The sequence below is a fragment of the Jaculus jaculus genome, chromosome X (assembly GCF_020740685.1).
Source record: "Jaculus jaculus isolate mJacJac1 chromosome X, mJacJac1.mat.Y.cur, whole genome shotgun sequence".
Classification (NCBI taxonomy): Eukaryota; Metazoa; Chordata; class Mammalia; order Rodentia; family Dipodidae; genus Jaculus; species Jaculus jaculus.
Window position 1 is genome coordinate 5,292,827 of NC_059125.1, and position 17,082 is coordinate 5,309,908.

General features: G+C 42.8%; 1 protein-coding gene across 3 annotated transcripts in view; it reads right to left on the minus strand.

The window, feature by feature from the left end:
* Positions 1-17,082, minus strand: part of Nhs (NHS actin remodeling regulator) — a 398,091-nt gene that overhangs the window by 122,027 nt on the left and 258,982 nt on the right. The window contains exon 1 of one of the 3 annotated variants that reach the window (XM_045140533.1): positions 2,208-2,301. The exons of the other annotated variants lie outside the window; for them this stretch is intronic. The gene's annotated coding sequence lies outside the window, so the exon portion shown is untranslated. Of the gene's footprint in view, positions 1-2,207; positions 2,302-17,082 lie in introns of those variants that run through there. 3 annotated transcript variants of the gene reach the window in all.

A 17,082-nucleotide genomic window follows, 5' to 3' on the forward strand; every position in this document is an offset into this window, starting at 1 on the left:
TTGTTTATATAATAAACACCCCCCAAACCTCTAGCATTTTTATAATGAAACCTAGTATAATAAAATTTGGGTTGAGACAAAAAGCAGTCATTTTCCTTTCAGTTCTTACTATGCTGAGTGTATTATTTGCCAAGCCCTAGTTGGAGGCATCTTTGATTAAAGGTCTAGTCTCTCCACATGTAAGCGGTCCAGAGTCAGCCAATGTGCCATGCCATGTTGAGACTGATGCCCAAAGATAACCAAAGATATAGCCTGCCAGGAGCTGTAAGAAAGCTAAGCCCTCTGCCAAGCAGCCCTATAAGCCACCCTCATCTCTCCCTGGCTTGCCAGTTCCCTCCATACTATGGATTTTCCACTATGCTCCACTACTCTCAGCTTCTCTTTTATCTTATTAAACCAAGCATCTTGAGGGTATGCTAGACCAAGGTATTCAAAAGTGTTTCTCTCCATCTTTCTACTTGGCCTTAAACTAGAAACCTCTGAAAGGTAGCTGGCAAAGTGCATTCATTCTTGCTTTGGTATTGCCTCTCTTACTTCGTCTTTCGGGCCCAACAAATAACTACTGCTGGTGGGCGCTGTCCTCTGGATTCACTAATCTCTATGAAAATTTATGAACATAAATTCCTAATGGTGTTACTCATTTTTCTAAGGGAAACTGGGAGAATAGGGTGACTATGGATTTCTTTTTGCCTATGTTAGTAATGTAAGTTTGTGTTGGGTGTAGTTACGTGGAGGCCAGAGACTGGCGTTGCGTGTCTTCCTTGCTTGTTCCCTTTATTGAGACAGGGTTTCTCACCTGAGCTCAGAGCTGACTGATTCCGGTAGACTAGCTAGTGATCTTGCCCTAAGGATCTTCTGTCCCTGCCTCCCCAGCACACGTGGGCAGCCATGTCCACCCGGCATTGCTATTGATGCTGGAGATCTAAATTCTGCTCCTCATACTTGTGTGTCAAGTGCATTATCCACTGATCAACCTCCCTAGTCCCTAAGTGAGGACTTTTTAACCCTAGCTGCACAAGGAAATGCTCCTATGAAGCTTCAAAAGATTACTCTAATACCTGGACTCAACCCTGTGGATGCTAATTGGGCTGAGGTGTGTCCTGCACATCAAATAATGGTGAGTTGTCATAGGCATATATATGACTTTAGAGATTTGGAATTGGAACAACCTCTCCACTGCAAAATATGAAAGCCACAATGTCTTGTACATACTGACGCAGGCTCAATGGCACCCATCCATTGGAAGGTGCCTGATCCATAGACATGCTTCCTTCCTCTCTGTAGGTAACAAATATGCCCAAATGAGTGTCACCAACACCATACCTGCAAAAGCACATCAGAGGGAGTACTCTTTCAGGTGGTAAGGTGGAACACCACCACTGAGGAAGGCTGCACACAGGGCTATCGTTTAGACTAATAGAAGACCCTTTAGGCATGACCCTGAATCAGTTTTCACAGAAGTGGGTGCAAATATGGTTTTCTGAGGCAAAAGAAATACCATCTACCTCCTGTGGTGAACACCCTGACTGGGAGCTTATGGGATCTGGAGAAGAAGCATAAAGAGCTATTCCTAGCACGAAGGTTCTTGGGTTAAAATGAAAGGATTAACCCCAAGGCAGAAAGAACCCTGAAAATGGTGCAGCACTTTACAAATAGGGTTCCATATGTGGCCAAGCTTAGGAAATAAAGGAATAGAGTGATGTAGGGTTTAGAGAATGAAAGAAGTGGACAGGACTCAAAGTGGTTTTAAAGACTTATTGAAGGGCATTGAAGACTAGGGAAGGGAGAAGTGAAGGAACTTGGGTCTAGGGATTCTCCATTCTGTACTGTTTGGGGAGTGGTCACAGGGACATGAAGTTGTCTGTCACCGCAGGAGTGATCCTGAGGGAGCCCTGGAAGACGGGAGGGGGTGGAGCTCCAGCGACCAGTCCGAAAAGGGCAGCAAGGGGGAGTCCAGAGTGATCCCAGGCAAGACGCAGGCCTTTCCCAGTAACCCTGAAGTAAAGACCTAGGACCCTGACCTGGAAGAAACCTCATTTGGTCACACCTGCACCCTCCTACAAGCCACTCCATACTCAGAACAGGAAAGATCAATTGTCCTCTGCACAGTCACAGGGACTCCACTTCCTCAAAAGAGAATGAAACTTTGAATCTTTGGCCATCCAGTATGAGCAGCACAAGGTACTGGAAGGATGGGATCTACTTACTGTAAATGTCAAAGTCCTCTCTGAGTGAGGGTCAGGCAGGGCTTTCCTTCCTCACATCTGCCCCCATGAAAGGCCTCAGTTTTGTTTTTTTTCAGGAAACATGCTGCTCCTTCTCAGAATAGGAAGCGGCTACAGACAGCAGGGCAAGTCCTCCCTCATCCCAGCCTCCTCTAGTTCCCCCTCCTTCTTTGTCTTGCCAGGAAATGCTGCAAACCCCAAATACCTGCATTCTTGGGCATGCAGCAGGCAAGGGCCATGCTTAGATTCCCAGCTCTGTTTCTTAAGGAAGAGCCTTTTCTTTTATGCAAAGCCCTCTCTCCGAATGCCAGAGAGCTAAAAGCTGAGCTGCTTAAGTCGGCCCACAGGGCAGGGGGGCTGGGAGGGTGACAGAGGGCAACCTTAAGCAAAGAGGATGGCAGATTTTCACACAACGTCTGCGCTGCCTCTGGGACTCCCCTGTCAGAGTGGGAGATGGTCTCATCCAAGTCCTGGGCCAGCTGCTAATCCTTCTGGGGTTTGCCTGAATGGCAAATCAGGACTCCAGGACAGCCTGGGACACACCCTGTCTCCAGAGGAGGGGCTTGACACTATTCCATTCCCAGCCCTGCAGGAGTTTAGAACACAGTGGTACTTCTTGACAGCCTTCCAGCTGCAAAGTGTAGTCAGCTAAGGGGATCGGGTCTGTCACGATTACCTGGGAGCTTGATAGAAATACCCACCCATTTGAGAAGTTCTGCAAGGTGCCCTGTGCCTATGGAAACCATTAGCACATTGTCAGAGATAGGATGATGAACAAATTCTACAATTCTACATACTACACAACAGCTTGAGCCTTATGCCAACTGCCTATCCCAAGAAGGGAGTCATTCCTTCCCATTGCTCTGCAGCTGCCCCAGGGCCCACCCATTCTTCTCACCAGGATGCTGCTGCATGACTTGGCTGTGAAATTGCTGGTTGGCATGAGGGTAGGCAACATGTCTGCAAATATTTTCACATGAATCCAAAGGACAAAGAGGGCAGCAGGGGGTGGATGCCATTAGAGTTTGCTCTTCTCAGGTTGCCAGTGAGTTTCTGATCCCCTCCCACACTGAACACACACACCACCTGTATAAACACGTTTGACTGTTGGATGCAGATAACAGTAATAGTACAAGGCAAGACTCCACAAACCGCTTTGCTAACATCAACCTCCCTGGACCTGTCCGATCTTCCTTTTGGCAAGAAAGAGAAAGTTTTGAGACAGTTTTGTCCTTCCCTAATAGCTGGATGTTGCCCTTTCAATTGCTTCACTTTCCATGAATCCATGTGCAAATTTGGAATGGAGGAGAGAAAAAGAAAAAACAAGAAAAAGAAAGAAAGAAGCTAATGGAAAGTCAGAGATGAACTTTTGCTTTGCAGTGCAGAGAGAACTTTAAAAGGACCAGTTGTGAGGCACATAGAGTTGCTCTCTTCTCACAATAGTTGTCAGATCTTTGCCTATGGCTGCACCTTCCTGCACTGTGGGCTTTTCTGTTTCTTACTTATGTCCACCAAGCACCAGAATGAGTGACTTCATTTCTGAAGAGAAACAGGTTCCGGGCTATACTAAGATACCCCAAAGTAGGCTGGGCATGGTGGTGCATGCTGCAATCTCAGCAGTAGGAAACCTAGAGCAAGAGGATTGCTGTGAGTTTGAGGCTAGCCTAGTCTATATAGCTAGGTGTTGGCCATTAAGGGCTATAGAGTAATAAAGACCCTGTCTCTAATGAATCAACGAATCAATAAAATGTCAGCCCAAATCAACAGCAAGTCTGGCTCAAACCTTCAATAAATGACCCAGACAGAATCTCTGTATTTTCCAGAATTTGTCAGTTACATTGATAGATGCTATGGCTATTGTCTAAAATAGTGCTAATTGTTCCGTACACCCCAGGCCCCATTAACAGGGTGTCTAAGCCCCACAGGAAGGAAATGAAGATTTGGAGAGAAGGGAGAATGAACATCAGAGAGGGATGAAGCAGACAGTATGGTCTTGTGGGCTCTTGACAGCAGTCCAGGTGGGCTCTTGCATGGAAAACCAAGCTGAAGTAGAATTTAGAACTCTTTTACAGAGTACTCCTCTTGTCTAGAATAACAATTACTCCTGACACGACTCACAAATGAAAGGAAATGCTGCCATTGTTTTATTTTCTCTAGGAAGTCATAATAGGTCTTAAAAGGTTAATCTCCCTTTCAGCCTGCTTTTTTCCCTTCCAGTGACCCCAAGCTGAAAAGGAAAAAATATGTGCACTTGATGTTTATAAACCACAGTGAATTAGCTTTTGTTGTTCATGGCAAAGACACTATTTAGCTGCCCAGAATCAAACCAGATGTCTGGGGAGGAAGATGGTCCTGCATCCTGTGAACTTGCCTTTCACCTTTCAGAAGGGTCAAAGGGAAGGCAGTGATGAGATGACAGAATGGGAGGGGTGGCATCTGGAGCTGGGCAAGACTGATGTGCATTCTTGATATGAACACTCTTTGGCTCTTGGTAGGTTGCTGTCTGTGGCACTAGAATGGAAAACCTCTGGGACTCCAGGTGAATAATGCCTCTGGACTTCCAGGCTTCCGTCTATGGACATTAAGTGGGTGGCACTATTCCTACATGTGCCAAAGACCAAGGACAGCAGTACAGAAGGATGAATTGAGCAATAGCCAACAGAAGGGAGAGAGAACAGATGGACTTCTGGGATACACCATCTATCAGGGAAGGAAAAAAGAAGGGACTCAGGAAGAAAAGAATTCTGAGAGAGTAGAAAGAATAGGTAGGAGTAGTCAGTATTATTTTCCTTTAGAATTCCACCCACTGACATGCACAGATTAAATTGGGCAGGAAGTGGGAGCTCCTGTGGGCTTAGATTAAGAAAAGAAGTAAAGGTGCTGGACTAAAATGAGTGGCCCCATTGTTGAAAGGAAGGACTTGGGAAAACTACAGAGAGACAGGTCCACCCTTGATTCACTGGATCAGGATAACTGGCAGTAGAGCCTGAGAATCTATAGTTTGGAGCTGCCTGACTGATATTGATTTGCAATCCAATTTGAGAATGTTTGCAGGTGCTCTTCTTCCTCCAAACACACCTTGGCTTGGGTTACCTAGAAGCCAAGTACAAGATAGAGGTCCCTGTTTAAATTATGTATAGAGATTGTGTGCTCAGTAGAAGGGACGTTCACTAGGGAAGCAGGAAACTGCAAGTGACGGAGTAGGTCAGAATGTGGCATTATCCTGATTCGGCAGGGAGCTCTGGCCTTCCTCAGATTCAAGAGGGGTGGTAGAGTTTCTACCTGGCCAAGTGCAATTCTCTGAAGTGGCAACACTCACAGTGGCTCAAGGAGTGGTTTCCTGCTGGTAAAGGAAATGTATGTGGGGCACCAACCGTATCTACTACTAATGGCCACCTGCTAGGTTATCATAAGGCCCTTCTCAGTATTTTGTGGCTTCATACTCCACTGCAATCCTAATGCCCTTTCCTCGATTGGTCCAAGTTTCCCTTTTACAGAAAGAGTATAGAGGGGTTAAACTTGTCAGACAGTTTTTAGAAGCTGATATCCTCCCGTCAGTGACCAAAGCCACCAAATTGGCAAGTCAGATTACCAGTGCATCTTGTAGGGTTATCATTTGCATGCTAAGTCACGCCAGGAGTTGGTCCCAACTCAATTTCTCAGAGTTCTTCTAGTGAGTTTCAGCTATATGCACTCATATGATCCATAGCCAGTGACTTGGGGAATCCAGCTGTCTGGCAATCTGTGCCCTCTCTCTTCTCCCTCGACGAATCAAGATGTAGGCCACTGAACTTCCTTTGCCTTATTCCTGATGGCTGCGAAATAGGTCAGATCATTTTGGAGGGTGGCCATGAGCTAATTTTGTATTCACCACTGACCTGTTTTAGTCTTCTGGCATTTCAGGAAAAAAAAGTTGGGTGAATGCCTCTTTTTCCTATTTGCTTGACTCCTCATTCCCCAGAGCCAAAAGTCACAACTCAAACCAATATGATTCAAAGCTACTGCTGCTTATCAATAGGGTGCTACCCAAGCTTCCTTGCTGTCCATCTTCTGGATTCCTATACATATGTGAACATGTATGGAAAAGTAAAGACCCAACCAGCCACAGCCTAGAGCTGTCTTGCCCCACTACTACTGTAGTTTCCAGCAGGTCTGATGTCAGAATCCACTAAAGCAGTGCTCACCTTTGGGTCAAAACATCAGAAAGTGGGTGGTTATGGAGTTTAGTGGTGAGTGGCCAGTGTCTGGGTTCAATCCCCAGAATGGTGGTGGTGGTGGTGGTGTGTGAAGTAAGAAAGCATCTCTCAGCTCCCAAGCCTTCCAATTGGTTTCCATCAGCCAAGTAGAGTTTACATCCTACTTCACCTCCTTATATAGAGCTCCACACCTAGGATACTCAGTGTCAGCTCTCATCAAGGAAGTGCTGCCATTTCATTTCCTTACATAAGAGTAGAGACCAGGATAGGAAGAAAAGAAGGAAGCCATGATTTGAAGTGCTGAAAAATGGAGAAAACATGCTTTCTTGCTGTGACTCATTGAATACCAGAAGGAAGCTCAAAGCTTTCAACCTAAGTCTAGAGCAAGAAATTTAAAAAAAAAAAAATGGAGGTCAGGCTTAACTGTCTCTCCAAAAGTAATATGTACAGATGCTTTTAGGTAATTGCAAGATGTCAATCCCCCTTTCTCTTGCCCCGTATTTCCTCATTTGCTTTTTATTTGAGGCATTTAGGTTTTTTTTTTTTTTCCTTTTCTTCATATACTGAGAAATATCTACAGATGAACATGCAGGGCAATGGATGTTTCCCTGTGGTACTTACATAATAATGAGAAAATTAATGTTGAAATCTTGTTCATTTAGGAAATATTTACTGAGCACTTACTATGTCAGGTATTGGTTAAGGTGTTTTGTAAGTGCTATATCAGTTAATTTTCTCACAGCACAGTTGCAAGGTGCACAGTAGTATTAACTCCATTTTGTAGATCAGGAAACTGACGTGTAGAGAGGCTGAATAACTTCCCTAAGACATTGGAAGTGCCAATGACAGAAACTGGGTTCCAAACCACTATACTGGGTTATCCCGATGATAGAAGTTATGGAACCCATTATTCTGCCTTGAAAATATAGATTCACTGTCTCTCAACCTTCACACCCCTATCTGAAGCCAATAGACAGTAAACAAGACCAGGAAAAGTCATAGCTACCCACAGGCTTTGATGAGTATTTCAGGAGAAATATTCATGTGTAGAATTGTGTATTTGTGTCAATCCATGACATAAGCCATAGGTTTATGTATGCATGTGCATGCATGGTATTGTGGTTTGAATGTGAAGTGTCTCCCATGCATTAGAATACATGATCCCTGACTGGTAGCACTGTTTGGAAAGGTGATAACATTAGGAGGTGGAACGCAGCTATAAGAAATGGAAGGTGATTCCAGCTTGATTCCTCATTGCTTTCTGCCTGGCACCATATAACAAGCCACATGGCCACCTGGTACTGCCAGATATGGAATGAATTCCAGATGCCATGCCTCCCACCCATGATGGACTATATTCCCTTAAACCCTGAACTACAATGAATCCTTCCTCGCTTAAGTTGCTGCCGTATTCTGTCAAGGTGACAAGAAAAGTAATTCATATGGGTAGCTACATGTAATCCTTTCCGTGATGATCACCTATAAGCCTGGTAAGAAGTTTTCATTAACAATTCATTTGTAACAAGATCCCAACCTCCCTACCTTGCCTAACTCTCCACTGCTGCTCCCACAAATCCTTCTAGGGCTCCCACAAACCCTTCTATGAAGGCCAAGAACTCTCATCTTGGTATTGGAGTCAATCTACTTGGCAGGACTCCAATTTGGCAAAAGCAGCTACCAAGTAGCTAGATCACCATAGGAGTCCAAAGATAAATTTGTACAAATGAAGACATTTGGGGAGAAGAAGTGAGAGCCTGTTGAGCCACCAAGTAGGCCTTCAAATTCCCATGTTGAAGCTTGTTGTCCTTCAGGTTGTCTCTCCACCTTTGTCTCTCTCCAACTCTTGGCCTTCTAATTGATGTGAAAGTTCCATTTCACTATACCTCCTTTTGACCCAGGTGACTTGTGAAAGTTTAAGAAAACACCTGCCAATGGTTGAGCACTTCACAGGTTGTTAGGTACATTAATATACATACCATAGAATTACCCTAATGCCAGAAGAACACACCTGGAGTAGTGGAATCATAAGAATCAGCCAGCAGGTGGAAGGGGATTTGAGCATAAAGAGGAGACACTGGAATGCTTTCAATAGTTCTAAAACTGGTTACCATTGAAGATTTCATGCAGAGCTTAGTAAAAGCAAAAAAATCATCGTACTCATAAAGAAGAAAGAACATTTAAGTGATCATTCAGGAGCAGAGAGACAGAAGTAGAAGGTCTGCAAGGTGCACCATGGTTCCACCGCTCTGGTTTAACTTGTATTCATGATTGAGTGATGCTGGCACATGCAATGCAAGCACTTGAATAGGAGGTCTTGCCTCCCCCAAATAAAATATATTTAAGATTTCGCACAATTGCTATAAGTCTCAGGTGTCTTGTTCCTAATTCCAAGAGCTGAGTATATTAATTGAAAGGCACTGAGGACATAGCCATCCTGTGGTCATACATAGTCTTGCTGACATTTTGTGCCATGGGGTGAAGACAAAATGTTAAGGCATCTGTTTCAACAAAGAATCCAGGAAAACTTAGGTCTTGGCATGTCATTTGGCATGAAGTTATTTGAACTAGAATAGTGCTAGCCTTCACTGAGCTCCCCATGGATGCAAATTTAAGTTTATTTAGTTTGGCTTCCTCAGATAAGGAAATTCCAGACACTTTCTAGCTCCTTTTAGATTTATTTGAAATAACATCATGCTCACATGCAGGATACTTCTGACTTGTGGTGTATGTGTGTGTTGTGTGCATATATGGACACATGTATGTGGGTGCATTGTGTGGGAGGGAGACAAGAGGACAAGCTCAAATGTCTTTCACAAGAATGCCATCCACTTCTTTTTAAAAATTTTTTGTTTATTTTTATTTATTTCTTTGAGAGTGACAGACAGAGAAAGAGGCAGAGAGAGAGAGAGAGAGAGAGAGAGAGAGAGAGAGAGAGAGAGAGAATGGGCAAGAGAGAGAGAATAGGCATGCTAGGGCCTCCAGCCACTGCAAACGAACTCCAGACGTGTGCGCCCCCTTGTGCATCTGGCTAACATGGGTCCTGGAGAATCGAGCCTCGAACTGGGGTCCTCAGGCTTCGCAGGCGAGCGCTTAACCACCAAGCCATCCCTCCAGCCCCACCCGCTTCTTTTTTGAGGCAGAGACTTTGGCTTGGAGCTAACCAATTACAGTAGACGGGTTAGCCAGAGAGCACTAGAGATCCTCCTGTCTCTACTTCCTAGTGCTTGAATTATAGGCATGCATCACTTTGCCTGACATTTTAAAAAGTGTTCTGGTTATTGAATATAGGTTCTATGCCTGCATAGCAAACACTTTATCCACTGAGCTCTCTCACATTAGGAGAATGGGTATGATGGAGTGATAACATAGGTTAAGAGCATAAGCAGACAATTTGGGGAAGGGATAATCTTGGAGTGAGATAAAACTCATTTTTCTCATTTGACCACTCAATAAAAATTGGCCAGTCACAAAACTTGCAGCAAGAGGATCAGATGGACATGGGATTTTAGTCTTTTTTTATGTGGAGAGTTTATGGAAGATATTCCCCAGAGTATAAAATGAGGAAGCTTTTTCTACTCCTATTTGAAATGATTTGGAGACGATGACATTGACAAAGAGAACAAAAATCTTTAATGCTACAAACTTTATTTGGCTTTCTCCTTCAAAATTTGTTTATTACGTTTGCTGTCTTCAAGTGACAAGATGCTAAACTCAGAGCCGCATGTTTTCCCTGAGTATTTTTAGCCTGGAATTGCATTCTCATTTGCCTTTCCCTTTGGGGTTGCATACCATTGAATGAAAACAGGCAACAATAGGCAAGACAACACGTTTAATGTTTCTGACACTGATGTGAAGTTCATCTGCAAGAACTTAGCAAACTGCCCAGTGTGGAATCCAAATAAATGTAGCATCCTGCTCTAAGAAATCCTCCTTGGTGTCATCCCGTGGAGGTTTCTGCCTTGTCCAATCAGGGACATCCATCCCATGGATGTGTCAGAAATAATATGAGATCGTGTTAGATACATGAGCAATCAATTGATAATGTCCTGGAAGCCAAGCTTAAAGTTAACCTGCTAGTGTAAACTGTGGGTTCAGAGTGACCCCACCAACCCCTGACAAACGTTGCTATCAAATGTTTTAACTTGCCTGTGAAGAAATTCACTGTGACACCGGTTTCCTTGAAAAATAATGAGGCTTGAAATCTGGTGCTCATAAACTTTCCTAATGAGGCTTCTCAGCATTGATGGGATAGATAAGGAAAGCAGAGCCTTTGACTGTCAGGCACTGCCAGGCACAGGCTAGAGCCAACAGGAGAGACTACAGGAGGTCATTCCTTCTCCAAGCCCAGCACTCCTGAACTTAGGCTCTGCCCATAGCACTGCCCTTTGGCCAGTTACCTAGGAAACTCCTTATCAGTTTTCACACATCTCATCCCTCTGAGACCCTAGATCACCTGACACCCCCCTCACCCACCATTGCCTACTTATGCTAATTAGGCATCAGAAATGAACTTGGTACTACCAATCCCCTTAAGGTTCTTCTCCCTACCCTCTGATGTTTATAAACCCATTTTCCCTGACAATAAACCGTGAGAGCTATTCACACCCACATTCCTCCCGATAATCTTTGACTTTCCCACTCTCACCTGCCCCGGTGGCCTGGGCATCTTGCAGGGACCGAGGCCGGCCCCCAGAGCCAGAACCCAGGAACCCACATTCGACAATTAGATCTGCTCTGCCCAATATGGTTGTCACAAGCTGAATGTGGTCAGTGAGTACTTGAAATATGCCTCGTGTGAATTAAGGAGCGTTTTTACACAGGTGTATATGTGCCATGTGTGTCTGTTCATGTTTGTATGTGTATGAACCACATATGTGTGTGCACTGGGGAGTCCCACTCTGTCTCCTCCTCCCAAGCACTAGGATTACAGGTGTAGAAAAGCAACCCAGCATTTATGTGAGTGACAAGGCACTACGTACTTTACCAAGGGAAGCCATCATCCTAGCCCAGAGGTGGCTTTATAGTTCCAACCCACTTAATTTCAATATTGATGTTCTGTTCAGTTATTAAAAACATTTAAGAAAGTTTTGAAGAACTTGGATGTGTGTATGTAATTTTTTTGGAATTGTCTGAATCTTAACACAGGCTAATTCTTTATGATGAAATGTACCTTATGAATTGACACATACTATAAATGAAAGTACATGGTAGATTTTGAAGACAGAATGAATAAAATAATGTAAAATATCTCATTAATATCTTATTCTGGTTTTATTTTGTTTAACTTTATGAGATCATATTTTAAGGCTATTCTCTGACCACTGCACTCCTTTTTTTTTTAAAGTATTTTTATTTTTATTTATTTATTTATTTAACAGAGAAAGAGGGAGAGAGAGAGAGAGGGAATGGGTGCGCCAGGGCCTCCAGCCACTGCAAACGAACTCCAGACACGTGCACTCCCTTGTGCATCTGTCTAACATGGGTCCTGGGGAATCAAACCTGGGTCCTTTGGCTTTGCAGACGAATGCATTAACCGCTAAGCCATCCATCCAGCCCCTATTAGATCATATTTTATGTGGCTCTTAAATGCCAACATTACAATATTTTGAACATATTGCCCAAATAAAATGTGTTAATAAAATAAACTTCACATATTTATTTTTAATTTCAAGTTGCTACTGAAAGTTTTCAAATTAGTTAAATGAGTTACATTATATTTTTTAATGGATATTGTAGGCTTAGACAAAAAAAATCAAAACATTTCAAAGTGAAAGGAATTAAGAGTATAGATTTTATTTTAATTTATTTTTTGGGTTTTTCAAGGCAGGGCCTCGCTCTAGCACAGGCTGCCCTGGAATTCACTCAGGGTGGCCTCAAACTCATGGCAATCTTCCTACCTCTGCCTCCCAGATGCGGGGATTAAGGGTGTGTGCCACCATGCCGGGCAAGAATATAGATTTTTTTTTTTTTGAGGTAGGGTCTTACTTTAGCTCAGGCTGACCTGGAATTCTCTATGTAGTCTTAGGGTGGCCTCATACTCACGGTCATCCTCCTACCTCTGCCTCCTGAGTGCTGGGATTAAAGGCGTGCACCACCACGCCTGGCAAGAATATAGATTTTTAATAGGCTAAGAAGTGAAATAACTTTAAAACTGTGGCTCTCAAATTTTGCTCAGGGAGCTTCTGGGGGTTCCAGAGACCTTTCAGTAAGTCTGCAAAGCCAAAACTATTTTCATAATGATATTAATGCATTGTCTTTTTCACTACCATTCTCATATGTCACATGAGAGGAATCAGACAGGATGCAAAAACAGAGGTGAGAATCTAGTACTTTGCCATGAAGCTAGAATGCTAGGTTTTTGCATATGATATAGTATGCATATGTATTATTTTAAGTAAATTACTAAGAACATCTTTTTGAATTCTCAGTTTTCATTCCTATTTTATTTTTGAAATATTTTATTATTTATTTATTTGAGAAGAGAGAGAGAGAGGCAGAGAGAGGAGAAAGATAGGTGTGCCAGGGCCTCCAACTTCTGCAAACAAACTCCAAATGCATACGCCACCTTGTGCATATGGCTTATGTGGGTATTGGGGAATAGAGCCAAAGTCCTTTGGCTTTGCAGGCAAGCGCCTTGACCACTAAGCCATCCCTATTTTTGAATTTTTTTTGTTGTTTATTTATTTATTTGAGAGCAACAGACAGGGAGAGAAAGAGGCAGACAGACAGAGAGAGAGAGAAAGGGCGCACCAGGGTCTCCAGCCACTGCAAACGAACTCCAGACGTGTGCGCCCCCTTGTGCATCTGGCTAACATGGGTCCTGGGGAGTTGAGCCTCGAACGGGGGTCCTTAGGCTTCACAGGCAAGCGTTTAACCACTAAGCCATCTCTCCAGCCCTATTTTTGAATTTTTAAATATTTTATTTTTATTTATTTATTTGTTTGACAGTGAAAGAGGGAGAGAGTGAAAGAATGGGCATGTCAGGGCCTCCAGCCACTGAAAACGAACTCCAGACGCATGTGCCCTCCTTTTGCATTTGGCTAACGTGAGTTCTTAGGAATAGAATCTAAGTCCTTTGGCTTTGCAGGAAAATTCCTTTACTGCTAAGCCATCCCTCCAGCCCTATTTTTGAATTTTGGAGACATGGTCTCTTTCACTCTGCAACCTGGGTAGGCCTGGAACTCACTATACAGACCAGATTGGCCTCAAACTTGTGGCAATCCTCCTGCCCTAGCCTCGCAGGAGTTTTGGGCAGGAATGGATGCTGTCTTGGGATATATCAAACCTTAAACTGAGAGGACACTTGCTCAAGGTTCCATAACCTGAGTTTGCTTGGAGGTCTGAACTCCTGCCTCATATATATATATATATATATATATATATATATATATATATATATATGTGTGTGTGTGTGTGTGTGTGTGTGTGTGTGTGTGTGTGTGTGTGTGTGTGTGTATAGGCATGTTTATTTTGATCTCCTGCCTCTTCTAGAGAAAGGAGGATTGCATAAGGACCACTGTAGCGTGAAACTAAGCCCATAGCTGGCAGGTCCATTTCCTCTTCCAAGCCACTCAGCAATTTTTCCTCTAATACCATGGCTCAACATGTATGTATTAGCATTTAGGAAGCCACTGACATGGGACAGATAACTGCACACTAGTACCAGAACCAGCTTGCCAGTGGCTTTTACAGCCAAAATGTCTTCTCTGGTTGTATTTACCAAGTGTAAATATCTCCTGTCCTCAAGAAATTAAATGTGGGAAGCAATAGGGTTGAATTAGGCTTGGGAAATAGTGTCTCCTAACACCTATGCTGGGGCCTTAGACATTCAGATGTTTTTTCTTCATATAGTCAAGGTTGGAAAACAAAATAAAACAGGGGAGTTGAGTGGTTCTAATTGGAACTAAACAGGAGAACAGCTGCAGCCTACCTAGCCTCTATGCAGCCTTGCAGGAAAAGAAAAAAACCACAATTAAATTAAAAGTTATTTCCTCACGGCTTTTATGCTAATTCAAAAGGGGCCTCTCATGTTGTTTACCCTGAGGACTGAAACAACTTAGAATCCGAAAATCCTAAAGCTCAAAGTACTGTTCAGTTGAAGGCTGTCATTTTATGAATAGAGGAAAGAGGCCTTGGTAACACAACTTCAGAAGGGGAGGGTTGGGACCTAATGCCTAGCACACACAGATTTCAACAGCATCCTCATCCTCATTCATGTTCAGGGATTGAATCACTATTTGGGAGAGGGTGGTTATTTCCTAGAGCCATAAAGAAAGAATGAAGGACTTTAGCAGTTTCATGTGATAAAAGAGAAGTTCTTAAAGGATAAATGGTAATGGTTAGGAGCAGAAAGCAAATCAGGAGTAGTCAAGATTGGGGCAGATCAAGTTGGGATGTGTCAGGCATTGGGAAGAATGATAGGGAGAAAACAATAAATCAAGTTGAAATGGTCCCTACCTTCTAAGGCATATGGGTAACAAGGGAGAAAAGTCAGCCTCAAGAGAAATTATCTGCTAGTGAAGTTGGGAGTCAGCTATAGGTGCAAGTGAATATTCAATGGCAGGAGCACAGAATGGGAGGCACAGGAAGCAAATGATGGAGATATGGGGGGGGCTAGGAAATGCTTTTCAGAGAATACAAATGAATTTACAGTCTGAAGACCTTGAAAATTCATATAGAGCTGGGCATGGTGGCACATGCCTTTAGTCCCAGCACTCAGGAGGCAGGGGTAGGTGGATTACCATGAGTTCAAAGCCACCCTGAGACGAATTTCAGGTCAGTTTGTACTAGAATAAGACCCTACCTCGAAAAAAACAAAAGAAAATTCATATGGCTTTCTTTTTTTATTTATTTACTTTATTTGAGAGAGAGAGAGATAAAGCATAGAGGGACAGAGAGAGAGAGAGAGAGAGAGAGAGAGAGAGAGAGAGAGAGAATGGGTACACCAGAATCTTCAGCGGTTCATCTGTTGCAAAACAACTCCAGATGCATGCACTACCTTGTACATTGGCTTACGTGGGTACTGGGGAATTGAACCTGGGTTCTTTGGCTTTGCAGTCAAGCGCCTTAAGTGCAAAGCCAGATCTCCAGCCCTCGTATGGATTCATTCCCCTCCCTTTTCTAGGGAAGCAACTTATTAAAATGATCAGTTTTACTATGTGAAAGTATTCGTGGTTGCATCTGCCCCAGATAAAAGGCTGACTCCAACCAGAAAATCACATAACCATGTGGCTTAATTGGACATGGTGATCAAAGAGCCACATGGCTCATTGGTTACACATTTTCACAACCTACTGTTCAGCACCAGCAATGTGTTCTGTGAACCGCCTCCACCCTGGAACTTGTATAATGTGTATGAGGAAAGTACTGATTCTTTGCTACATCTAAAAGAATATTAGTTAGGGTAGGCTTACCGGCATAGCAAACAACTCCCAAATCTCATTGGCTTGTTAAGCAACAGAGATCAATTTCTTGCTTATATCATACCCAAAGCAGTTCATCTGAGATGTTCTAACACATGGAGTCATCTAGACAACCAGTCTGTTTCTTCCTGTGGGTCTCCTATTCCCCAAGGGCCAAGGTTCACCATAGATTTCACTGCATTTAGGTATCAGGCAAAGGAAGAGTATGTGAAGGTCCAGAAGGGAAGATTCCAATGTCAGGACTGAAAGTGGACTCTATTACACCTGTCTACATCCTTGTGGTCATAATTCAGTCATAGAATTTCCCTAACTGCAAGAATGCTGGGAAATGTAGTCTGTATGTCCAGGATAAAAAGAAAATGGATTTAGGTGAACACAGTGTTTCCATTCCACAAGGATGGGAAATAGTGTAATAAAATCCAGAATGGATACATTTAGTAAAAGTAGATTGGTAGAAATATGTAAACCAATCAACCACCAGACCACCTGAACACAATTAAAACATAAACTAAGCTTTAAATAACTGTTTACAACTGGCTTCCTGTTCTACATGAAAATCAGAAGCAATTATTAATGAGAAAAATTTCATCAAATATACCAGAGGTAACTCTGAAAATGCTCAAGTATACAAAATTAGTAGAGGAAACTAATGCTTAGCCATATTCTCAAGAGCCTTTATGACTGTATCTGGTCACTTAATCTTGACTAAATATGTCAAGAAAAATTTAAGTGTCCACATTACATGTCTATATTCCCAAAGTGCATATAGATAGAAAACCATAATTTCTTGTTCACTGGACAACAAATCAGGACAGATAAACACGCTTACATATGCACAGCTCTCTGAAGATGTTTATTTGTATTTAGGGAAATAAGAATTTGCAGAGGGCTTTGCAATTTTCTGATGAAAGTTGCTCTATAAGCACAAAGCATTATTTGATTTCTCTGAACAAAATAATGGAGCAAGGTGCAAGGCTGGGAACTCTGGGAAGAAGCCAAGAATTAATGATGTGAATTTGGTTGTAACTGTGCCCAAGAATGTTTCATAATGGTGGTACTGTGTTTGCTTCAAAAGTAATAATGATTAAATATCCCAAGTCCTTATATATCATCAACCCCTAAACAAAGCTAAAAAACAGAGAGTTCCAAGGGCAAGAAATATGTCAGCGCCACACTGTCACAGATCACAAATCCAGACCACCCTCAGGATGGTTATTTGGATATGTAATGAAATAATTG